General features: G+C 49.5%; 1 protein-coding gene across 3 annotated transcripts in view; it reads left to right on the top strand.

The window, feature by feature from the left end:
• The window catches only part of LOC138259831 (proton-coupled zinc antiporter SLC30A1-like), a 127,135-nt gene that overhangs the window by 54,003 nt on the left and 47,744 nt on the right, over positions 1–25,388 (top strand). The gene's annotated exons all lie outside the window — the stretch shown is intronic.

Below are 25,388 nucleotides of genomic sequence, written 5' to 3'. Positions count from 1 at the left end.
GCAAGTCTCACAGTAGATAGTGGACTTCACTGACCAGTACAAGAGATAAACCATAGTTAAGAAGGCCCATGTCCCAACTGCAGTAACAAGATTGTCAAAATGGTTCTTCTTTGTTTGACTGCCTTGCCATTGTCTGACCTGTGGACAACAAGGTCGAGAATCCTGCTCGCTTGAGAAGGAGGTGAGAAGATGCCATAAAAATTGGGACATTCTCCCACAGCACAGGTTCTTTTTTTGTTTGTCTGCCTTACCTGCATCTCACCTGTGAACAACAAGGTCAGAAACCGGCTGGACCGAGAAGGCGAACAGGAGACACCATAAAAATTGGTGCATTCTCCCGCAACCCGGGTTCTCCTTTGTTTGGCTGCCTTACCTGTGCCTCACCTGTGGCCAACAAGGTCCAGAATTCTTGTTGGTCTGAGAAAGAGGTGGCGACACACCATAAAAACATGTGTGTTCTCCTACAGCATGGGAAGAACGGACCAAGAAAGACCCATCTGGCCAGTCCAAGCCTGAACGAGGCTGGGCTCAATAGCCCAAACCAAAATGGGTCAATGTACGGTACCACATTCTGAAAACAAGGAGGCAACTGAGGGCTCCCTAGTCCATGGCTCCACCTCAGCCCACTACAGATCTGGACACAATCCTTAGGGCTACCCAGGATTAGAGAGAGGCGGTTGAAACTAAGGTAGATCGCTGCTAAATAGACCTCTCACTCATGATTTAGTGACTCTTAAACAATACGTATCCAAACTGACCCAGTGGAGACCTCTTCCCTGATGGACATCCTCCCGTACAGACCATGATGGTTTTCAGGATGCCACACAGATGGATCATTTTGTACTGCGTCGCCTTCAGAGTCCACTTAAAGTTTAAATCCCATCCTACCCACTCCCTCCAGATGACTTCACCCCTCTGACACTGATAATTACTGATGGTGAGAGAGATACGTTAATATTGCATGTTTATCGCACCTTCCTAAACCTACTACCGACCTGAGACTCTAAACTCCGAACCTAGACTCGATTAATCTCATTCAATCATAGCCATAAAGTCATCCACTATAAATGTTTATGCAGAGCATACTTCATGCCCACAATGCAGGCTCACACAGACCCCACACAAACCACAGAATACCCTAAATGTCAGGAATGGACCACAGATTTTGCTCATATGTCATGGGCTACAGCACTGTTGTGCCTTACTAGAGGGAGGTATTTCATAAACTATTCCAGATCATCATATTGCACTTGACCCTAACCCGTTACTAGCTCTCCTCGGATATGTCCGGGGCATACCTAAATCACTATGTTGATATTTTGCAATTGTTCTACTTCTAGCCAAATGGGAGATTTCAATCCTCTGGGGTAGCACCCACCCTCCTACAACAAAAGTATAGATCAAAAGCCTAATGTATTGTGATACCAACAGTGAATAATTTGAATCCCTCCAACCACTCACCTCGGGGCTCAGGGACATTTGGCAGCCTCTTTGAGACAATTTGCCAACACAGGAATTGTAGGACCCTGCTTCACTCTTTTTGTAACTTGTGATTTTACATGGAGTTCCCCCTTCCCTTTCTTGTTATTATCTGGCATATGTGGAGACGCAATACCAATGTATACTATGTTTTTGTTGCTCTCAATATATAGTACATACATCAGCAACCGCATACACCCATGTGTGGGAATCCGTGTCTGTCTTGTGTGGTATTCTAAAAACACGTAAATTGGAAAATAACGTTTTAAAAAAAAAGTATCCAACCTGATGGCATCTGTGGCGGCCCTAGATAAAAGAGCGGAAGACGCTGAGAACCATACCAGGCACAATAACATGTGCCTCATAGGGTTCCCCGAGGCTGTGGAAGGCCCAGAGTTGGGGAACTTCTTGAAAACTCGTTCAGTTAATGGGTTTTGGCGAATAAACTGTCCAACTGTTTTGTTATTGAAAGAGCACACCAGTCCCTGACTAAGGGGGTCATTACAACATTGGCAGTAAATGCCGCTTACCGCCGTGCAGAAGACCGCCAACACACCACCGCGGAATTCCGCCACAGCTATTACGACCCACAGCCCGGAATCCGCCAAAATCCAGACACCCACACAAGTCCGCCACACCAAAGGTCAGTGATAAACTGCCGATAACAAAACCGAAACCGTCACGCCAACAGGAATACGCCCACACTATCACGACCCACAAATCCACGTGGTGGTCTTTCAGCCATGGTATTCCATTGGCGGTACACACCGCCGTGCTCAAAATACACACACATTTACAAAACACTACCACATTGGACAAATCGAAATACACACACCTGATACACATACACAAACCACTCCCACACACCCAATACAATATAAAACACCCACCCACAAACCCTTATGACCAAAAATTTAGACGAAGGCCAGAGAGACAGCACAGCATAGACAACCCCACCATACAGAGGCACACAACACCATCACACATCCACGCACAAAACAGCTCACACCCCTAAACATCACCCCACACATCACAACACACACCACCCCACACATCACCCACACCACTCCATGGCACCGCAAAGACACCCCAGGTTTTCTGAGGAGAAGCTCAGGGTCATGGTGAAGGAAATCATCCGGGTAGAGCCACAGCTATTCGGATCACAGGTGCAGCACACCACCATAGCTAGGAAGATGGAGCTAACGTGCAGAATCGTGGACAGGGTCAAAGCAGTGGGACAACACCCAAGAACACGGGATGACATCAGGAAGAGGTGGAACGACCTACCGGGGGAGGTACGTTCCGTGGTCTCAAGATACCAGATTGCAGTTCAGAGGACTGGCGGCGGACCCCCACCTCCTCCCCCACAACTAACAACATGGGAGGAGCAGGTCTTGGCTATACTGCATTTTGAGGGCCTCGCAGGAGTAGCTGGAGGAATGCACTCTAGTAAGTCAAAGCTTTAACTACTTCTTCCCCCACCCTACCTGCATGCTATTACATACCCCCACCCTCACCCCCATCACTCCAACTCCTCACATATGTCCCACTATCACAAACCACACATCCCAACACCAAGCCCTGCATGCAACACCAAAGCATGGACACCCATCACCAATGCATGGCCACTGCACATACCCACACACACCCCTAAACAATTATCACACAAGGTCCTACACAAAAATGCAAGCACTGGAGTACAGGGTCACCCACTTATTGCACACCATGGCACACACAGATGCAATAATCATGCCTTTACACCCCTGCAGGACCCCTACCCAACGTCACCGGACAGGATGTTCCAGACATGTCGACTCCCCCCACATAAGTGCCCACAGTGATGACAGCAGCACTGTCTAACTGGATCTAGATGGCCAGCCCAGCCCATCAGGGACCTCGGGACAGTCGGTTCCCCTCACACTGGCACAAGCCACAACAGAGCCTCCCCCTCTGGAAACACCAGCACAGCACCCACCCAGCGGGCCCATACCTCTGTCCCCAGGACACGTCAAGCAGCAGTGTGTCCACCACTACAGGGAACCCAGGCTAACCCACCACCCCAACAACAGCAGGGACCTTGGGCAGTGGCAGTGGGCACACGCTTCAGGGGACAGAGGCCCAGGAACACAGGGGAACTGGGAGGGCTGCTGTGCGACAGGTGGAGGACAGGCCCAGGGAACCCACTCTCCACGAGGCCCTCTCCACCATCATGGGAGCCTACCACCATTCCCAGGAGACGATGGCAACGGTACTGGCCAAGTTTCAGGAGACCCAGCAGCTGCAGGAGGAACAGTATTTGGGGTTCAGGGAGGAACTCAAAACCATCAATACCACCCTGGGCACCATTGTAGGGGTGCTGAAGGAACTCGTCAACACCAGGAGGGACACTGTGGCACTCCAAGGGGCCCCTGGCACTAGCCTGGACGATGAACTGCCCACCACCTCCGCCGGTGCTAGTGGACAGGAGCACAACACCAGCACCCCACCCCCTGCAGATGGAGAACCACCCCGCAAACGGTCCCTGAGATCCAGGACAAAGTCAGAGAACAATGCCAAGACCCCCGCCAAAAAATGAGACCACCCTGATTGCCATCCTTTTGTCCCACTTTGTCACCCTGTCCATCCATCAACTGCCCCAGCTCCACTTCCTATACCCCTTTGGACAATGCACCTGTGAGACTAATAGACTGGACTCTGCCATGGACATTCCTCCACCATCACCCCTGACCATTTTACAACCCCCTCCACTATTTAGCACTTAAATAAACACCATTAAATCCCAAAACTATATGGAGTCAGTCTGTGCTTTTGAAAATGTGTATTTGCAATAACTGAGGAAAAATGCAATATCCATTGTATTCTCAACATACCTATGTCACACAGCTCTAGTCCATGAGGAAACAAAGCAGATGTCACACAGTGGGACCCACATCTGTGAAACTGAAAGTGAAAGGTATAACTCAGGGTCCATACACTGGGTGAAAGTGACAGACACCATGTTTCTGTTGTCGATATCCTCTTCTTCTGCTTCCTCGTCTTCACTGTCCACAGGCTCCACAGCTGCCACAAGACCTCCAGCTGGACCATCCTCCTGCAGAAAAGGCACCTGTCGTCGCAAAGCCAAGTTGTGAAGCATACAGCAGGCCATGATGATCTGGCACACCTTCTTTGGTGAGTAGAATAGGGAACCACCTGTCATATGGAGGCACCTGAACCTGGCCTTCTGGAGGCCGAAGGTCCTCTCTATAACCCTCCTAGTTCTCTCATGGGCCTCATTGTAGCGTTCCTCTGCCCTTGTCCTGGGATTTCTCACTGGGGTCAGTAGCCATGACAGGTTGGGGAACCCAGAGTCACCTGCAAATGTCGAGGGACAGCTGTTAGACACACACTAACTCTTACGGACAACCCCAGACCCAGACACCTAGTCACACTGTATAGGGTCCCTGTTCTCACCTAATAGCCACACACGGTGCCTCTGGTGTTGCCCCATCACATAAGGGATGCTGCTATATGTAAGCATCATGCACTGAGCCAGGAAACTTGGCATTCACATGGGAGATGTACTTGTCGGCCAAACACACCATCTGCACATTCATCGGATAGTAACTCTTCCAGTTTCTGTACACCTGTTCACTCCTGCGGGGGGGACCAAGGCCACATATGTCCCATCAATGGCACCTATGATGTTGGGGATATGTCCCAGAGCATAGAATTCACCTTTCACTGTAGGCAAATCCTCCACCTGAGGGAACACGATGTCGCTGCACGTGTGTTTCAGCAGGGCAGACAACACGTTGGAGAACATAGGCTGGGACATACCTGATGCTATAGCCACTGTCGTCTGAAAAGACCCACTTGACAGGAAATGGAGTACTGACAGCACCTGCACTAGAGGGGGTATCCCTGTGGGATGGCGGATAGCTGACATCAGGTCCGGCTCCAACTGGGCACACAGTTCATGGATTGTGGCACAGTCCAGTCTGTAGGTGAAAATTACATGTCGCTCTTCCATTGTCGACAGGTCCACCAGTGGTCTGTACACCGGAGGATGCCGCCATCTCCTCACTTGCCCCAGCGGACGTGCTCTATGGAGAACAGCGAGCAGAGGGTCAGCCAACACTGAGGTACGAAAACACAACTTTATTCCCCAAATTTTGAAATCCGCTATGTGCCAGTCTTAGTGTGTAATCAAGGTCTAGATATGTGTGACGCATTTACAATTAATGCCATGTGGCCCTCTGAAATGGCGGCTGCCTGACCTGTAATGTAGGACGAGGGGATATGAGGTAACTGCGCTGGCGTTGTACACAGTTGCGGTAGGCAGTCGAAGACCGCGGCGCAATCCTGCATTGGTTAACATTGGACCCTATGGGTCCCAGGAGCCAATGACGATGTACGCCGGCGGTGACGGTACGCACCGCCGCGGACGTGACCGCCATTTTCTCTCTGTTCACTCACTTGATACCTGATCTTCGACAGTAGAGGACCTACACTGCAAGTGCTGCTGTGACCTCAGTCTGGAAGTGACAATGGCTCATGTGTCTGGGGAAAGGGCCCCTGCCTTCAGCACGGAGGAGTTGGAGAAACTAGTGGATGGGGTCCTCCCCCAGTACATGCTACTCTACGGTCCTCCAGACAAACAGGTAAGTACACTGTGAGCATAATGGATGGGCAATGCCTGTGTGGAGTGGTGTGGATGGAAGATATGGGGGGGAGAATGAGGCGTGCATGAAACGACGGTGAGTGGATGTGCGTCATGGCAAGGGTAGGGAGGCGGGCCAATGACTGTGACGGTCCGGATGGTTATATCTTTTCCTTTTCCCCTGTACTATTCCTGTACTATTCCTGTAGGTCAGCGCCCACCAGAAGAAGGCTATTTGGCATGCCATCGCCAAGGAAGTCCGGACCCTTGGGGTCCACTACAGACGGAGCACCCACTGCCGTAAAAGATGGGAGGACCTTTGCCACTGGAGCAAGAAGACGGCGGAGGCCCAGCTGGGGATGGCCTCCCAACGTGGAGGGGTGCCCGTCGCACCATGACCCCCTGATGTTCCGGATCCTGGCGGTGGTGTACCCGGAGTTGGATGGGCCCTTGAGGGCATCACAGCAGCCACAAGAGGGTGAGTACACTCTCATTCAGCTGATTCAGCGCGCATTGGAGGTGTCTGGGTGAGGGAGGTGGGCTGTGGGTTCCCCTAGGCGAGGGGGAGTTTAGTAGGCAAGGTCCCTTCGTACGGCAGGCCATGTGGCACCCCACCCCACCAGTGTTCAGAGCCAACTAAACCTAGTCAGGCTCCTGTGACTTCCATGTGTGCAGCAATCGGGCATAGGCCTGGTACCCCATGTCCCTGTGATTCATTAGGGAACTCAAAGTGCACGGCGTAGTGCAGAGGGCTTCTGTGTCTGTATTGTCCGCCAAAGGTAGCAGTATTGCATGCACTGAACATGCCTTTCTTCCGTCTTCCCCCGCCTTTTTGTGGTCTCCCTGTTCTTGTGTGCAATAGCATCATCAGACGGAGAAGCAGTGGCACCGGAGCAGGAGGGAGCTGCATCCCACATGGCCGTGGAGGGCGGGACAACGGAGTCTGAAGCCACCAGTGGGACGGAGGGCAAGGGGAGCTCCACGGCTGGGACAGGAGCTGAAAACAGCGACATGGACTCCTACTCTGATGGGAGCTCCCTTGCAGTGGCAGGCCCCTCTGTGCCCCCTGCATCTACAGGTACAGCTGCCACCCCCATACCAGCACAGCCCTCCCAGCAGCCCCTCAGTGTGTGCCCCGTGGACGTTCACCCAGGAGGGTGGGCATCTCCTTTGCCCAAGGCACCTCAGCCCCTGCCCCTGTCAGCCCTGCTGCCCTCAGTGAGGAGGCCATTGACCTCCTCAGATCCCTCACTGTTGGACAGTCTACCATTCTGAATGCCATCCAGGGTGTAGAGAGGCAGTTGCAACAGATCGATGCATACCTGGAGGGCATTCCTTCTGGTCAGGCAGCCCAACAGCGAGCTTTTCAGACTCTGGCCTCAGCACTGATGGCAGCCATTGTCCCTGTGTCCAGCCTCTCCCCTCCAACTTCCTCCACCCAGACCCAAATCCCTATACCTCAGCCTATCCCAAGCACACCCTCAGACCAGCATGCACACACCTCAACACACAAGGGAAGCTCTGGCAAACATAAGCACCACACATCCCACAGTCACTCACAGAAGCATCATACCCATGCACACATACCAACATCCACTGCCTCCACTGTGTCCCCCTCCTCCACGTCTCCCTCCTCCCTCCCTGTCTCATCTCCACTCACACCTGCATGCACTACATCTTCAGCCACTACCTCCATCATCAGCACACCCATCACCACACACCACTCATGTGTACTCACCACCCCCACTACCATTCACACATCCCCTGTGTCCTCTCCCAGTGTGTCTGTGAGCCCACCTCCCAAGGTACACAAACACAGTCACACACCCACCCATCAGCCATCTACCTCACGACAGCCTCCAGCCCATGCACCTTTACCCAAAGTCACCAAACGTACATCTCCTACAACCACTACCTCTTCCTCCACTCCCATACCCCCTCCATCTACCCGTCCCAGTGTGTCTAAAAAACCTTTCCTGTCCAACCTTGACCTCTTCCCCTTACCTCCCCCACCCCTTCAGTCCCCTAGGGCCCACCTTTTCAGGTCCCAACCCAGCACCTCAGCCACCACATCAGCGGGAACAGTGGTGTCAGCAGTAACCGGCTTCTGGAGTCCGCCAAGCAGCAGGGCAGCCAGTGTGCCAACGAGCCATACCACGGACAGTCCCCCACCTCAAAAGCATAAGAAGTTGGCCACTGCCTGGAGGGAGAAGGGCAAAACACCTGCCACCAAGGGCTCTCCCAGGAGTACAATTGGGAGTGGGAAGACAGCTGCGCCACCATCTAAGGTGGGGAAGGGGCACAGAAAGAAAGGCAAGTCGCCGCAAACCTGCACGGCGGACAAGACCGCCACCAGCACTGATGCCAAGGACACTGCCGCCACCAGCACTGCTGCCAAGGACACCGCCGCCACCAGCACCGCTGCCAAGGACACTGCCGCCATCAGCACCGCTTCCCAGGACACCGCCGCCACCAGCACCACTGCCAAGGACACCGCCGCCACCAGCACCGCTTCCCAGGACACCGCCGCCACCAGCATCGCTGCCAAGGACACCGCCGCCACCAGCACCGCTTCCCAGGACACCGCCGCCACCAGCACCGCTGCCAAGGACACCGCCGCCACCAGCACCGCTTCCCAGGACACCGCCGCCACCAGCACCACTACCAAGGACACCGCCACCACCAGCATGCTCACTGAGACACCCACCAGCACCGCAGGCCAATGAGCGCCGCAAGCACCGACGCTACTGAGGCCGCCACCATCAGGATGAAGCACTCTGGGCACAAAGCCCCCTCCAGAAAGGCATCCACTACCTCAGTCCTTGGCAGGATGAAGCACTCTGGGCACAAAGCCCCCTCCAGAACCAGTGGAGTATCACATCCACTACCTCAGTCCTTGGCAGGATGAGGCAGTCTGGGCACAAGGCCCCCTCCAGAACCAGTGGAGTAGCACATCCACTACCTCAGTCATTGGCAGGATGAATCCCTCCAGAACCAGTGGAGTATCACATCCACTTCTTCAGTCCTTGGCAGGATGAAGCACTCTGGGCACAAAGCCCCATCCAGAACCAGTGGAGAAAGACATCCACTTGAGAGACTGTGGTCTTGCACTCCCCTGGATAAAGCAGTGGGCAAACCACCCACCTAAAAGACTTGAGAGACTGTGTTTTTGCACTCCCCAGGATAAAGCAGTGGGCAAACAAACCACCTACTGAAAAGACTTGAGAGACTGTGGCTTTGCACTCCCCAGGATGAAGTAGTGGGCAAACCAACCACTGAAAAGGCTTGAGAGACTGTGGCTTTGCAGTCCCCAGGATACATCAATGGGTATGGAGCACCCTCCTGGAGCTGGCGTCGTGCACTCATCCGGTTGAGGTGCCCCCCTTCCCCCTGAGATGCCTGTTGTATTTCTAACTGATGCCCCAGCAGTGTTCTCTCCCTGTTTTTATCGGGTATCTTGTGTGGGCTTCGCCAATACATTTTGGGCCCAGTGGTCCACGAACTATGTATGTGCAGTACATGGACTTGAAATCTTGGTGTATATATTTGTTAATAGTGTATATATATATTTGAGTACTGGATTTGAATTGATTACAATGGTTACAATCATTTCCTTTTGTCTTTGCATTCTTCCGGGGGGTTGGGGGTGTGTAACTGTAATGTATCTACATGTATTTGTGTGTATGTTGTTGTGGGTGAGGGTGGGAGTGGGGGGGTTGCGTGTTGCGTGTGTGTGTCACTCTCTTTTCCCTCCCCCCTCCCCTGTGTCATAGGTGCAGTACTCACCGTGGTCTTCGCCGCTGGTGTTCGTGCTCCTGGTAGAGGAGCAGGCAGACAAAGGCAGGTAGTATATGGAGTTCGGGCTCCATGGCGTCCTGGTTCCTCGTGGGGTGTGTAGAGGTGAGCGTTTTCCCTTCCAAGTCCTGTTTCTGCCATGTTTTTGTTCGGGGTGAACCCGCCCCAGAAAAGGTGGCGGATTGGCCTGTTGTAATACTGTGGGTGGTACATTGTCTTCCGCCAGGCTGTTGGCGGTTGCCGTCGCAGTGTTTGTTTGTACCGCCGTGGCGGTCGGAGTGTTAAAGTGGCTGTCTATGTTGGTGGTTTCCGCCATGGTCGTGATTCCATTTTTTTTACTGCCTGCCTGTTGGCGGATTTACCGCCACTTTAACACCGACCGCCAGGGTTGTAATGAGGGCCTAAGATGCTTCCTCCAGGAGCCCCACTCCGTTTGGTGATACTACATATCCTTAATTACCAGGACACCATCCTCTGTGAGGCTTGTAATCATCTGAACCTTCAACATTTGAATTCAAAGATAATGATCTTTCCGGACTACTTGAGCGTGGTCCAGCAGAAGCTTCGCTCCTTTGAGGAGGTCAGACAGAAACTCTGTGCTCTCAATCTTTGCTATATGCTTCAGTTTCCGTCTTTCCTTAAGGTCATCTTCCAAACCTCAACCTATTTCTTTTATACCCTGGAACGGGCTACGGAGAGGCCCTGATTGCCTCCTACCGAACCAGGGGATCAGAGGGAATTACCACCACCAGGGAACTTCAAAGAAAGTGCTTCAGATCCCGGAGACCGAGGCCCACCCGACGGGAAGTTGGGACCTTGGCGAGTCCACCCCCGTGATGGAAGCTCCAGCTGTTGGGGAACATGACAAAGCCTTGGAGACCACCCCACAACTATTCGGCTCACTGGACAGTGTTTCTGACTCCTTGGTTTAATCATTCTTCTCCCTTCACAGCATTGCAATGAGAATTGGGGTCTGCCGTGAGGCAAAACTGTATGAAGACATTTGGAGTGGTATTGTACCTTCTAGCTCTGCAGCCGCGGAGGGAGGGGTATATGAGTGTTCTGCACTACTTTCATGAGACTGTATGAATCTAATGGATTAATAATGTATGATTGTCTAGTTAGGCATCTGAACCTAGCTATTTGCACCATTGCTGTCAGGCACAAGATCCGATTTATAGGTGATGCCAATTGCTCTCGCACCCCACCAAGCTTTCCTGTATTCTTATAGTTCCTTTTGTGACTTATGTTTTGTTTAAGGGCGACAGATGCTGCAAGGGTAGAAGTGTGGAGTGGGAGAGTTAGGAGGGGGGATATGCATTGGTATTTGGGGGATTGTCATATTGTTATAAGTTTGTTTTTGCTTTTCAGGTAATCTCTTACAAGCTCTCCAATGAGGCACCCTTGATTTCTTGACACAACTCTGGGCCACTGTGTACAACCTTTCTCCCTCTGACGGGTCCTTATCCACAATGCTATTATCACTCTTCCACATAATTACCATCATCTCCTGGAATGTTAATGGTCTTCTTAACCACATAAAGAGATCACTGCCCTTACGCTACGTTAAACGCTATAACTCTGCTGCCATCCTGTTACAGGAGACACACCCTCTAGGCTCCCAATGCTCCTTTCTGGGTCGGTTTGGCTACAGCAGGGTCTTCCACTTGAAGGGAGTTACCCTTCTCCTGCACAAATTCTTCCCTCTGACTGTTACCAGGGTGCACAATGACTCCCAGGGAAGGTATGTGGGGGCTGAAGGACGCATGGTCGCACAACACTGCAACTTCATTTCTTGTTATATTCCCCCTCAGCTGCTGCCACCCACCTTGCAGGCCCTCCACTTCCTAGTGGTGGCCCTTCTCCCAGGTACAACTTTTGTGGATGTGGTCTTGAATGCGGTCCTAGACCCTGGATGGGGCACCTCCAGTGACCCCCGTCCCGGCTGGGGGGCGCGCACTACATACCTAGTCAACTAGGTGGGTCTCTGTGATGTTTGGCATTCATGGCATCCCTCACAGCGTTCATACACACGTCAATCTGCTGCCCATAGCTCTGACTTGCGAATTGACCTGCTATGGCTGCCAGAAGCAGATCTCCTGTCGCTGTGGTCCATCCATATTTTCCCTCACGGCATATCTGATCATGACCCCTTCATTTCTGAATGGAGATTTAATGCGTGGCACCACACGGACCACGAATGCACTGCTTTCATAGATAGGGAATTGCAGGCTTTTTAACATACCAACATGGGTTCCGTTCCCTCAGAGGCCACATTGAGGGTGGTAGGTAAACCTACCTTGTGGGGAATATTCAAGGGCTATGTGCGTTGACAGGAGTCCCTCTGACAGACGCAAGTGACAGATTTGGAGGATCAGATACTCGCCTTGGAACATCAGGTTTACGGTTCAGACAAAGTAGAGGCAAAACACCTCCTTGCAATAGCTCAGTCCAGGTTGTAGGAGGTCTCCTTCGAGGAGGCAAAGCAGTGCTAGAGGGCCTTGACCCAAAGAGTTTACGAATTAGGTGATAAATCTGGTAAACTGCTATTCTGGTTGGTAACCCGCAACACCTCTACTAGAATAGTGCCCGCCATCAGACATGCAACAAGCCTCCTTCAGGGGGACCAGATGGAGATTGCCAGAGCTTCCACAGCATTTTATCGAGACCTGTATGAGATGCACCCACATCCCCGCTGGAGGTCGAGCAACCTCTTCGGGACTTCCCCTATGTTCTATCCCAAGTTCCCTGGCTGGCAATCTCGACCAGGGCCTAACAACTGAAAAGATTGATCTGGCCATCTAGGGGCTCCGATCGGGGACATTACACGGTCTAGATGGCTTCCCCATCTAATAATATAGGATTTATTGCACTATTTTGACACCCCACCTGTTGGCCCTCTATATGGAGATGATACAACAAGGGTCCCTTCCATCAGATCTTGACTGTGGCACTATAGTTGTCCTTCCAAAAATGGAAATTCCTGTGGCTCTTTTTACCGGCTGATCTCTCTTATCAATGCTGATATTAAAATCTTTGCCAAAATCCTGGTGAACAGGTTACAACTCACCCAGTCTCATCTTATTCACCCAGACCAATGCAGCTTTATGCCAGGCAGAAGTACCCACCACTGTATCCCTTGAGTGCAATTGACCTTCCCTCGGACCCATCATCTAGGCCATAACTTAGCCCTTCTTTTAGTAGACATTTGCAAGGCTTTTGACATGGTCTCCTAGTCTTCTTAGATGCTGTCCTCCTACAAGCGGGGATCGGCTCATTATTCTGCAGAATAGTGCAGCTCCTATACAATGCTCAAATGGCCTGGGTCCGTGTCAACGGAGTCAATCCCCCTCCTTTCTGATCTAACAGTGTACATGCCAAGACTGCCCTCCTTTCCCCACTACTATTTGCCTTAGGTATTGACCTGTTGGCCCGTCGGATCCACTGTGATACTCAGGGCCATATTTATACCCCATTTTCACAGAATTTGCGTAATTTGTTTACATAAATTTGGCACAAAACTAACTCCATATTTATATTTTGACATTAGACCTTTCTAACGTAAACATATTGGAGTTTGCACCTTTTTTCAGATGTGTGAACCTACCTTGGGTCAATGAGTTACAAGGTAGGCGTTCCCATCTAAAAAATGGTGCTAACCTCATAGCCCTATATTAATCCCCCGTGCTAAATTGATGCACGGGTGGGAGGAGGGGCTAAATAATGGTGCAAAGCTTGCTTTGCACCTTTATTTAACCCTTGGGTCAGACCAGGCGTTAAGGGACCTGTGGATCTATTTCCATGGTTAAACACCATGGAATGGGCCCACAGGTGCCCTCCTCAAGTCCCAGGAACACCCCCACCCACACCAGAGGGACATCGGAGGATGGGGGACCCTATCCCAGGTAAGTAGGGTAAGTATAGGTAAATATATATATATTTTTTAATTAAAGTTCCATCGGGGCCCAACTTGGGGCCCCCTGTATGGCACAGGGTGCAATGGCCATGCTCAGGGAACACTGGTCCCATGTGCTGGCCATTGGGGTGGTAGGCATTACTCCTGTCTTTACTAAGAAAGGAGTCATGAAGTATGGATGGTTTTGCGTCAGAAAATGACACTAGGCTGGTTAGAGTAATCTTTTTTACTCTAACCAGCCTAACGTCATTTTTTGGTGCAAAACCCCTTTCTCCCATATTGCCAGCCCCACCCGACTAATGTCATTTTTTTAACGCTAGCCCACCCTTTGCACCAGCTTGCGCCATTCCATAAATATGGCGCCCGGCAGGTGCTCAGGAATGGCGCAAGCCGGTGCTAAACCTTTTGGTTCAAAACCGCGTTAGTGCAGTTTTGCAGCAAAAAGTATAAATATGCCCCTCAGATTTTGGGCTGGAGTTGGGGCACTGGATTTGAAGACCAAATCACTCTCTATGCCGATGACATTCTCCTCTTTATTTCTGATCCTTCATCCTCCAATTCTCGATGCTTTGAGATCCTTCACCATCATAGGGAAGCCTCAGGCCTACAAGTCAACATTCATAAATCCTTGCTGGTGGAGGTGTCTGGGGATGCAGCAGGGCGACACTGGTGCCCTGGCATACCTCTAAGCCAGAACTCCTTCCTCTATTTGGGAATCCATGTGTCCTCCCTCCCTCCCTGATCTGGCCTGGACCCTCAACTTTCAGCCCTTGGATGTGTCCCTGGATCGTGACCTCCTTGGGTGGAACCAAATGCCTCTCAACGCTATGGGTCGCATTGCATTATTTAAAATGAGGTGCCTCCTTCGAAACGTATACATCTTGTCTAGCTATCCTCATCCGATCCCCTGAGTTGATTCCGCTCCCCAACCTCTAAGCTTACATCCTTTCTATGGGCCGATAAGCACCATTGTTTATCTCAGCACGTAAGTCTCCCTTTGATGTTGCACTGGGTACACCAGACATCTTTTACTATTTTCTGGCAGCATACTCAGTGTCCATAAACTAATGGTTCATGGGGGTTGGGATGACCCTACCTACCGCCTACAGCTCCATTTTATAGGTTCTGAAGGAATCTTTGATCTACTCTATGGCAGTCGAACGGACCCAACTATTCCATTGTGCACCTGCATGGCTGTGATGTGCTGGAGGGCTGCGCTACACTTTATCTGCTGGGATCACTGCCTGATGGCCTTGACTCCTTTTTGGTGGGGCACCTGGCTCCAACAGGTGTCTAGCCTCAAAGGTTTTGCCTACTGAGACCACATTGGGATTACATACTTGGGGGACCTATATCAGGGGTGGGCTTTGATGTTCTTTCAGGGATTACAAGACCACTACACCTTATCTAATACACAGTTTTATTGCTTCCTGCAGCTGCGCTATGCTTGATGGGCTAATCTCCCCTCAATAACTCATCTTCCTGAATTTAGCCCGCTTGAAGCCAAAATCCTTATGAGCCACTTGGGAGAGGGGGCGGTCTCTGTGATCTACTGCTCCAGGATTATCAATGCCCCCGATGGCTTCTCCACCCTGCAACAGAAGTGGGAGGGCTGGGTGGGCGAACTGGACGATGATGATTGGAGAGAGGCTTTCCAGTCCTCTAGGGAGTTGGCATTTTCTCTGGACGAAATTAACTATTTGCATGTGACCTCCCTGTCCCTACACCCTATACTACGGATGGCCCTGTCCGCTCATCCGGCCTATGCCTGCTGCAATCCTCCTGTGGAAGACCACACACTGAGAGGACTTTCATAGGGATAGTGTGTCTGATAGCCAGGAGAGATGTTGCTCTTCTATGGAAATACCACTCATCCCCCTCATTGCAACTATGGCACAAAGGAGTTGACTGGTGCGCTCACCAAGAGAAACCGTTATACGTGGTATGTGGCTGTGCCCAGAAGCATGATAAAATATGGGGGAATTCGTGGACCTACTATGGAATACCCTCATGATGGTTCTATGGTTTGAAATGACTGTTTTATGTACTTCTATGCTCCAGAGTCGCTTTGGTATTGATTAGTGTGTCGAACTGGATGATACTCGCTTTGTGAACTCAATAAAATTTGGTTATAAAAAAAATATGTTGCATCAACACATAATATGTGTGTACAAGAAACATGGGCAACATACAACATCTTTATTGGTGGATTTTTGTCAATCTTCGCACCAACGATATCTTCAAATGCAGTAAGAGCAAAAGGTGGGCTTACGATTTTCCTTTCAACCTTAATATTTGCTCAAATTAAAAAGACAGACAGCATCTCCATTTTACTAGTTCACACATCTAGTCATAGAGGATAATACAGATGTTCTGCTAATTACTTTTTATAATAAGAAATTTGATTTCACTCGTGTTGAACTGGTTACTAATTTGGAGAAGGATTGGGACTCATTTTTGCTAGTGGGAGCGCATAATTTCTTAATATGGGCAGGACACTTTAATATCAATAAATGTCCCCTCCTCTCTAAAGAGGTTTGTATTGTCGTGGGGGGGGGGGATGGGGTGGCAGGGAGAAGGGCAGGAACACTTACAACATAATTTTAATTTAAATACTCTAAAACATACTGAGCTCTATACATTAGAGACTATTGTGGCAGAAAGCCCAAACAGGGTAAGACAAAAGTGGTCCAGGGTGAACCCAAGTAAATGTATTGCAACTGTAGTTATGGTTTTACCGACCATCTCAAGGAGTATAGCCAAATTAGGGACGCTCACTAGAAGATTTCCAAATCAATTAATTTTATATCAACAACGAAGATGGGGGCTAATAAATCCTCTATAACCTTCTCTAAAGTTTGGTTTGACCACAAGTGCATAGGAACTCTTAGAAGGCTAAAAGAGTTACTTCACACAAAACCAAGAGATAAGGACGCAATTCGACAATTGTGAATAAATTACAAACTAGTGCTAGCAGATAGAAAATGGGAATTACAAGTTTAGGGCACGTCTAGTGCAAGCAGCCGAGACAAATGATAATTGCTTATTCTGGAATGCCATAAATTTGACCTTTTTAAGGGGCAATGCTGCACCCCAAGTAGAGTCGCTGATATCAGCCCAAGAATGGATTGATCATTTTAAATCAATTTTCAGTCCTACAAATAAGTTTGCTATTGGAGACAACAAGCCATTATTTTTAGCCCCAATGGTGGGAAACGTTTTGATTACTTTCAATTAATTGACTTCTGCGATTAATATACGTGTAAAAGATAAAGCAGCTGGCCCTGATGGGGTACCTGTAGATGTATATAAGAGATTACCGCCCTGTGGGTCCCAGTCCAACACTTGTCCTAAATGTGACAGCAGGAGCGAGGAGTATCCCAGCTACCTGGTAGGAATGAATAATCTACTCCATATATAAGAAAGGTAATTACAGTGACCCCGAATGCTACCACTGGTCTGCACAGTTTATGGGGAAAGTTATCTTGGATAGGATAGAAATGTGGGCAAAGGAAACTCTATACTGACTGAGACTCTATAGTCTATATTCACTGAGATGCAGTACACATTTAGGCGAGTCTTTGGTATTGTGGAGCAGTGTCTAAACCTGAATCTTATAACAGGGAAATATAGTAGGCCTTGAGCAGTGCCGTTGATTTTGTTAACCATCCCACATTATGGCAAACTATGATATCTCTAGGTGCTCCAGAAGGCATAGTGATACATCTGGCACTAATATACATGAATCTAACTACCAGGGTACACTATGGTCCTAATGGGGAATACACTTACCTTTCAAGAGGGGTTAGGCAGGGCTGCATCCTGTCCCATTCTTTTTTTCCATATCTGTTAAAGGAGTACATCGAGAGCTTCAGGTTATACTTACTGATTCCCCCATAACGGGTACCTGGTCTATTTTTAAAATAAAATTATGTTTGCCTTTATTAAAATTTTAGACAGTTAGCCAAAGTAACAACACATCTGATAGTGGCACACAGCATCTTCATATTCTGTGTACAATGATATTTACAGTATGTTCTGTATTCAAAGTGTGTAATCCCGGAGCTGTAGGGGTGTAGGGAATGAGATGTTTGCTTTTTTGGGATAATCATCAGAATATTTCAATGAGCCCGAGGAAGGGAGGGGGGGGGGGATCCTGGGATCAGAGCTAGGATGAGGAAGCAAAAACAGAGACACACCCACACCAATGCAGGGCCACCAGTCGAAACTGCAAATCAGCCACACTCCCCTTTTGCCAAGTCATACATTATCTCTGCTAGGCGTATGCATGACTCGATGGCGTGTAGCTCACCTCTATACATCTGTCGGCCTCAAACACAGTAAGGAGTAGGAGAAATAGCCCAAGGAAGCTCGAGAGAGGACCCTGGTATGGTCACTCCCCCCCCCCCCCATGGTCGTTTCCTACACGCTTAACCAGCTTGTCCGATCGTGTAAGGTCTCTCTCGGGATGGTCACCCGTATGGACCCAACGGAGGTGAACTCCCTCTGCAATTGTCCACTCCAATACATCTTTTTGCCATCTGCCGTCGGTTAGGGGTGTAGCTCGCGCCCAGTGAATGGTTATCCAATGTCTGGCTAGTATCAGAGCAAGGAGAGCAAATCTATAATCCATTGTCGGCCTTTCCTAGGGAGGGGAAGGAGGCTCAGAAGGCAGTGTCTGATTGTCAGATCCAATCGGACCCAGTTATTCCAGTAACCAAGGTCACAACCAATGCAGAATCCTGTAGTTCCACGTAACATGGATAGAGCCAGCTGGGGACACTCTGCAATGCACCCAATCAGCCGTGAGGATAGGATAAATGTGACTCAGGCACTGGGGAGTTAAATATGCCCTGTGAAAGGTAGTAGGCTTGTGTGAGCGTAAACCTGGCATTACCTGCTGTCTCCAATACCTGTGCCCCTGCTCTTTGCCATTCCTCATCAGTTAAAAGGCTATCCAGGTCCTCGTCCCACCTAAGATGAGACTTTGCAGTACTGACTTGCCTGTCACTTATTAGGGCCACATAGATCCAAGAAATAAGGCCCATCGGTGATCCTAGGTCCAACAAGGCTTGCAACAACTGTGATTCTTCTGGTTCATCCGGATAGCTGGTCCATATATTGCAAGCCGTGCAGGATATACCCGCATACTGAAATTGTCTCGGGCCAACCATAAACAGCTCGCCCACCTCTGCCAGAGTATTAAACTTACTGTTTAGGTACAAATCTCCAGCAGTTCTGCAGTTTCCTGCTATCTAGGGTATTATGTTTATGGAGTCTTTCAGACGTAAAAAGGCAGTGAGCCACCAGAGTGGGAGCATTTTTGTGTATGGTGCACCTTTTAGCACATATGTCACTACCCTCTCCCAGGCTTGAGTTACCTGTAACACTATAAAAGGTGTGCCCTTCAGGACTCTATGGTCACACCCATCAGGAGCTTTGGGAGACCGGTCAAAGGTACCAATTCCTGCTAGTAGCCTTTTTTACCAGTTGGAGTTGTCCTCACACCACAGTGCTGCGTAGTGAAGTAGCCCTGCAAAGTAATACATCTGGAGATGTGGTAGTCCCAGACCTCCCTGCTCTTTGTCTAATTTTAGAGTCTCAAGTTTTACTCTGCTGCGTTTGTCTGCCCAGACCAGAGACACCAGCAGTCCATCCATATGTCGGTGGTAAAATGCAAAAGGAGTTCTGCATCACATATAGGCATCTTGGTAATAGTACCCAAAGCCACACATCCCATGAGTGATAGCGGTAATGTCTTCCAAAATTCCACTGGTCGGGTAAGATCTCGCATTGTGCTGCCCATGTTCAGGTCATACTGCATGTGGATGGTATGTCTCACCTGGATTCCTAGGTATCAAAAATGGCTCAATTCCCAGGGAAGACCCACTGCCGGGAGGCTCATCACCGGGCCCAAGGCTAATGCAGCCCAAGGAAACAACACAACACCTGGAGACCCAGAACATGTCCAATATTTGACATGAGCTGTAGGAGTTGCGGGACAGTGTGGATCAGATCAGTCACATAAAGGAGAATATTTTCTGTGTACATGGATACAATATGTGTGGTGTCTTCCACCTTTATCCGCTCGTCGCAGCGTTTATCCAGCAGGTAACTTGCCAGAGGCTCAAGGACTAGGGCAAAAAGGAGTGGCGAAAATGTGCATTCCTGCCGGGTACCCCTCCCAAAGTCAAAGACCTCCGAAACTACCTCTCCCCTCTCCCCTTCCCCCTCCCTCTCTCCCATGCAGAGCGCTGCTGTCACCATCTTAAACAACACATTATTTACATAGCTTTCGAGCCCTGGGTGCCGTATACAACAAGCAAATCCAGGCCATGTACTGTGGACTGAACCCCATTCTCCGAAGCACCATGTCAAAGGCGTTATCTGTGTCTAAAGCCGCTAACACAGCCTCCACCCTTGAGTTTTTGGTGGCATGCATTACATGTAAGAGCCTCCTGAGGTAGATGTGTGTGCCCCGCCTGACAGAAACCTACACTGAATCAACCGAGAGACCACCTAGCACAGTCATGTAGCCAGGACCTGCGCCAATAACTTGACATCTACATTTAGCATAGCTATTTATCTATATGATCCCAGATTCTGACCTCATAATGCGCCCTCCCTGACATTTAGCGCTCTCCCTGTGATGGTAAGAAACCAATCTAACCTGCTATGAGCGTGGTTAGTGGGAGGATAATAAAAGAACTCTGTCTTCGTAGGGTACAGTTCTCTCCAGATATCTCTACATTGCAGTATGTGTATGGTCTACATCAGATTGGCTGTCATGGTGAGTTTGGTGTCCAATCGTTGCGGGTGTCTATCTAACGCACCATCAAGCATGCAGTTAAAGTCACCCCCACATAGTATGGGCATATCCACATAATGTAGAAGTTCAGGGCCAGATGTACAGAAATGCAATTTTGCATTTCTTAAATATCGACTTCATAGAAATCGCTATTTAAGAAATGCAAAATGCTATGTACAAAGATATTGATTTCCTAATAGCGATTCTTACACATTATGAATCACTATTAGAAAATCAGTATTAAGAAATCCCATTGCATTTTATTCAATGGGCCGGTCTGGCATTTCCTAAATAGCAATTTCTTATTAAGAAATCGCTATTTATGAAACGAAAAACCAGGGATGGCAATGGGAAAAAGGCCTGCCTTGGTGCACCCCAAAAATAGGGATGCACCTGTAGAGAACAGATATGTCTAAGGGGCATGTGTGTACTCTATTACAATTAAAAAAGAGCACCCTGGGTTGCTTTTTTTAAATTGCACCTGGTTACAACTGACTATAAGTTAGTGGTAATTGCATCTCCAAAATGCCCAAATAGCATTTTGTAAATGGTTTTATCAATCAGTCAATCAATCAATCAAGATTTTTAAAGCACGGCTAATCACCTGATTAGGATATTCAGGTGCTTGCAGGTCCAGGAGGCTTATTCGAATGGCCAGGTCTTAAAGGCCATTCAGAATCGTGGAAGAGAAGTGATGGTCCGAAGGTGTCTGGGGAGGCTGTTTCAGGTTTTTGCTGCGATGTGAGAGAAGGAGCATCCTCTACTTCTGCTTCAGCAGATGCGAGGAATATGAGCAAGTGAAAGGGAGGCAGAGCAAAGTCTTTTCGAGGGTTGCTGGAAGTTCAGGCAGCAGTTAATGTACGCGGGTTCTTGGTTGTGGATCCGTGTGTGTGTGGGTCAGTAGCTTGAATTGGCATCTCTTCTGTACGGGGAGCCAGTGGAGCTGCTTGAGGTGGGGTGTGATGTGGGTTCGTCAGGGAAGGCCGAGGATAAGTGTGGCTGTGGAATTCTGTATGGTCTGATGTCTCTGTAGGAGGTGTGCAGTGATTCCTATGTAGAGGGTGTTGCTGTAGTCTAGTTGGCTGGTGATGAGGGCCTGTGTTATGATGCATCTCGTGTGTAAGGGTAGCCACTTGAAGATCTTACGTAGCATGTGCAAAGTGAGGAAGCATTAGGAAGAGAGGGAGAGTTGTATCACTCCCAACATGCCCATCAGGCTTCAACGAGAACTTTAGAATAGAATTATGTATCACTTCCTCCCTGTAGTCTGCCTTATCTCCCAAGGGCGAAATCTGGGTCCAGACCAGCTAATTCCAGCCTTAGTTCCAGGGAAACCACTATGGTGTCCCTACCACTTGCACACTTGCACACTTGCATCCATACAACCTTATATTCTGCCTCTCGCCCTACTCTTCTCAAGCGATGCTCAGAGTTTGAGCGGGACTCATTCATACAAGGGAAGGGGGTGCCTATAAACCAGTGTGTGAGCAATGTCCCACCCGCTGCATGAACGCTCCCCAGGAGTCTGAACCCCTTTGCCTTCTTTGCACCTTGGTGTATCCTGCAGCAAGACATTCTGTCAGACCCTCAACTTACACACTCAGCACATGTAATAAGACTGTGCTGCATCTAGTGATTCAATAGAGATGTGACCATCACTTATAAAGGATACACTGTCGGTCGGAGGTTTTCCGCCCCACCTCTCCTTTGCAGGAAGCCCATTGAAACGTTACTGTCTGGCCAATGACTGTTTAGCATCAGTGGGTGGGGAGTCCTCTAGTCGATCCGAACTGGGGCTAGCCAATTAGGCAGATGTTACAGACTCCACCAGGGTCCTGGCTTGTTTGTGCTCCTGTCTCGGCTGCTCTAAGTCTAGTGTGCCATATATGCAGACCACCACTCGAGACCCGGAGCAGATCATCGCCTCGGTCTACTTCACCTCCTACTCCTTGGAGTCATCTTCTGATCTACATCTGGCTCCGCCTTGTCCTCCCTTGACATTAACATGTATCTCCATCCAGTCCAATGCGTCTTCCGGCGAAGTGAAGAAATGTGTGCAGCCATCGTGTAGCACTATTAGTTTAGCTGGGTACAACAGCATATATTGAAGTTCCATGGCCCTCAGTTTCTGTGTAACCCTAGTGAATGACTGTTATTGTTGCTGCACAGACTTGATATAGTCTGGCAATATATGGATTACAGGGTTATCAAAGGAGATATCTTACCCACTGTGCACCCCCTGCATAATAGCATCTTGGTCTCTATAATTAGGTATCTTCACAATGATGGTCCTGGGAGCACCCCCCCGGGGGGAGGGTGTGCCAACAATCTGTGGGCTCTTTCCACTACATAAAATTGGGACAAACCAATGTCTGGATGTTGCACCCAAAACCATTCCTCCAGGAACAGCTCTGGCCTGGGGCCCTCAGCCTTATCCGGGAATCCCACAAAACGCAGGATGCATCTGCAGGATCTTCCTTCTGTATCTTATGCACGTAGTTCTAATTTTCAAGCCCGGGTATCCCGTTCTGACCCACAGTGGCTTTGAGGGTCTTCATTTCTGCTTGTAGTATAGTCTTGCTGTCACTTTCCGGACATCACCGCATAGGAGGTTCATGTCTAATGCCATTGCGTCAATTTTACTTTGCGTTGTTGCACTGGAGGCTTCGATGGCCGCCAAGATTTGGGCCCCAGTCGGACCTAGTGGGATATGCAAATCATTGGTTTCCACTGTCCTTTGGGCTCCAATTGAGCCATGGGCTGCCTACTGGTACATGGTGGTCTGCTGGATTGTGCAAGATTTCTTGCCGCAAACCATTATGTGGTCCTAGGGAAGAGGCTCCTCCTGTGTTCAAGCACAATATCAGTGTTATAGTTGTGTGGTTAATTCAACTCCAAGGCAATGGGGGAATTGGCGGTGCATGCCATGACAATGTCAGTGGGTGCACTTCAGTCACCTCGTCTGCTGGAACAAATGCTCAAATGGGTGTTGTAGCCTTCATGTCCCAACTGTTCGTTCAGGGATCATATAGAGGGGGCACAGTGGAGGAGGGGGGGTAGCGGAAATCCGTCTCAAAGCGAATACGGAGATTGGACTCCGAGCGCCAGCTCAGATGCCCTCAGTGCCTAGTTCCGTGGAATACCATACCTCTTTGCACCACCGTCTACTACTCCGCTCCTGCTTGCCCCCTAAACTTTGCACTCCTCCATCCTCATACTTTCCTTTTGTCTGGTGCCCCATCGTACCCCAGTGTCCCAAAGTCTTTGAAGGCAGCTCTAAACTATAGTCCAGTTCTGACCGAGGAGGAGGATGGACCAGTTGGGAGTGAAGCGCTGTGCCAATATAATCTGGGCAGCTTGCCTGACTGCTTCAGGGGACAGAGAGCCCAATGTAGAGCCGCCACTGGAGGATAAATGTCACTGATTCCAAGCCCTTCTCTCCCTTCAGTGCAGTAGGCCTGGGCCCCAGCCAATCAGGGGTGTGATATCCTCTGCACGGCCAACCAATCCCCTAGATAGAGCCTCTGCGATCCGTTCAGGATGCCAGCAGTCTCCACTGCTCACCTCAGGGCCTGACAAACACACCTCTCTTCTCCGATTATTGTGGTGGTGGAGCAGTGGGTGCCGCATGACGTGGCTATATCAGGCCAGGAGGGTCAGTCGGGTGCGGAAGGGCCTCCACTCCCCTGTCTGCAGTAACTCTGGCACGGAGAGGGTGCCACCAAGTCCAGGATGACCTATCCCGTCACCCTGGAGGCCCAGGTCCCAAAACTGGTGCCACTCAAGGCCTGCAACACAGGCAAAGTCGTCAGGGCCTCCCGGTCCACACCTGGTCCATTGCTTTTGAGTCGTCTGGACATAGCTCCTATGACTTCTCCGACTCTGGCAGCGCAGGGGCAGCTTCTATCTGCCCCTTGACAGACTAGGCTCCGGGCAGGCCTAGCTGAGTCCATGCGACGTGGATGCCGATTGGTTAGGCCCGCAAGCGCCTTGTTGCAATCTACTGTTAGGGCTGAGCTAGAACCAGTCACTGTGTCCCACAGCTGCAGCTCCCAGACACAGATCTTCGGGGCTCGGTTGCACAATTGGGTTCGGAGGATTATGCAGGATAACAATAGAGGGTCGGGAGTACCAGCTTAGTGCGACAGTTCGGCAAGCTTGCTGTCCATGCCCCTCCTTGTTTCATTATTATTATTATACTCAGAAGATGCAGTCCTACTCTATCGGACAGCAAATGGCCTACAACAGTTTATTGATAATTTTTCTACGTATTTGAAGGATAGGTACCTGAAAGTTAACTTAAAAAAGATATTTGCAATGATTTGTGGTTGGGGAACACCGAAGACGCGTTATATATGAAAGGTGTCCCCATAGAGAGTTCAATTCTTTTATTTGGGAATAAAGTTTACCCCTAATGATACATAGGATAAACAGAGACAAATTTGCTGTTTAAACTTGATGCGCTCTATTCAAAGAGTATTGAGATTTGTGACAAAATTGGGTAGTAAAAGAAAGCTGGCCATCTATAAAAGAAAAATCTCTGTCTGTGGCTATGTATGGGTGTGGCCTATGGGATTTTGGCAATGCTGTGATTTTTGCAAGCACAGGAAAATCACTTCCTGCATCACATACATGCAGCCCCACAATCTATACCTGCACTTATCATACATAAAGAGCTGTGATTGCTAAATAGAGAGGACTATTTAAAGCATGTTCTCTTATGGCACGCTATTTAGAACATGGAAGAG

This window comes from Pleurodeles waltl, chromosome 9 (genome assembly GCF_031143425.1).
Source record: "Pleurodeles waltl isolate 20211129_DDA chromosome 9, aPleWal1.hap1.20221129, whole genome shotgun sequence".
Lineage (NCBI taxonomy): Eukaryota > Metazoa > Chordata > Amphibia > Caudata > Salamandridae > Pleurodeles > Pleurodeles waltl.
Note: the sequence above shows the minus strand (reverse complement) of the source record. Positions and strands in the feature narration are given on the sequence as shown.